Below are 1,509 nucleotides of genomic sequence, written 5' to 3' on the forward strand. Positions count from 1 at the left end.
GTGAACTGAAAAGGTGGCGGCCTCTCTGATCCAAATGCTGCTGCACTATGCTGACAAATCCCACCTGGCTGCTACACTACTGGATCCCAGGCCATGGTGTAAACCAAAGAACTCTGGGACAGAAACATGATTTGAAAAACAAACTCCAAACTTATAGTTGCAGTAAATGGCCAAACACCTGACTTGAAAGCACGAGTGACATATGAATTGTATTGCTTCTTGAACATTCCTAACAAACGCTGCGTTTGTCCATTCAGGTTTGGGCCGATGTCCTGCTATAACCAAGAGCCCTGTATTTATTCAAAAGCCCAGATTTCAATGTCTTGGATGAAGAAATCTTCCTTCTTAGAGAGTGTATGATTCCCAAACGTTTTGCAGGAATGGCTTCTTCCATGGTAGAGATCTCCATCAAGCTAAAGAGCAAATTCTCCTCCTCTTCCTCTGCCAAATGCTAATGAATCCATGTCTCCTTTGATAAAAAACATATTATCTCCAGTCCACTTAAAGACCTCGAATTCTGGAGAGAATGTAAAAACAAATGTTTCTCCAGTACCATAAAAGCCATCACTTACTTTAAAAGGCTCTGATGCTAAAGCACCAAAAACCTGCCCATCAGTGTCTTTAATCACCATCAGCACCCACCGGAGTGTCTAAACCTGTCATTGTTCGATAAAGGGTCTTCAAACTTGTGCCATGCTTCCCAGTACCATACACAAGAGTCCATGGGTAGCCAACGGTTCTCGGTGGAAGGTGCTTAGTAAGCTTTTCAGTCTGATCAGGCAGTAAGAGTTCACTGGGGTCGCTTAGGTTTGGATGGAAAGATTCAGGCTCCAGGTCTGCTTTTGCTGGAGCAACCTGCTTTGAGTTGATGTCTTCCCTTGTAGTAATCTCCCACTCCCTGGCTGCTGCCTCACCGGCAGGGCCTTCATTGGCTTTGGCCTCCTCCATCTTTTTGACTACTATAAATCCAGGTTCTCTGGTATATTCACCAGTGTCTTTGGCATAGATTTCTGGACTCCACTGAATGAAGAAGGCATACAAGTGGTCTGTCCTTTCTTGTGACACTGCAAACCAATATTCATGTTTTTTATCTCTCTGTGCATACTGTTGCATCGTAGCACTTGCTTGAGATACAAATGTCTTTCTCATTGGTTTCCCGACTCTGAGACACAGGAACTTATGTAACTGATGCCTTCTCTTTTCCTTTAACAGTGAGGAGCCCTCTCCATGTGCATCGGCAGGTGCGCTTCTATGTTTACTCTCTCTCTGTGACACCTGCTGAATCGTGTCCCTTTGCTGCTTGGCTTGCTGCATAGAGTGACTTTTCCAGAGTTTGCGCAGTTCTTCTACTTCTGTCTCTGAGTCCCATTTTAGCTCCTTCCCTTGTTGATCCTTAAGGACAGTTGGCTTTTCTTTCAGTTCTACTGTTTCTCCAGAAGATACTTTGTCTTCACCTGCCTCCTGCTGCAGTGAATTTTCATGCTGGAAGGAATCCTGGTTATCCTGACT

General features: G+C 44.5%; 1 pseudogene; it reads right to left on the reverse strand.

The window, feature by feature from the left end:
* Positions 1-285: 285 nt before the first annotated feature.
* LOC114635856 lies at positions 286-1,506 on the reverse strand (annotated as a pseudogene).
* Between the last annotated feature and the right edge of the window lie 3 nt (positions 1,507-1,509).

This window comes from Grammomys surdaster, unplaced genomic scaffold, assembly GCF_004785775.1.
Source record: "Grammomys surdaster isolate TR1022 unplaced genomic scaffold, NIH_TR_1.0 118776, whole genome shotgun sequence".
In the NCBI taxonomy this organism is placed as follows: domain Eukaryota; kingdom Metazoa; phylum Chordata; class Mammalia; order Rodentia; family Muridae; genus Grammomys; species Grammomys surdaster.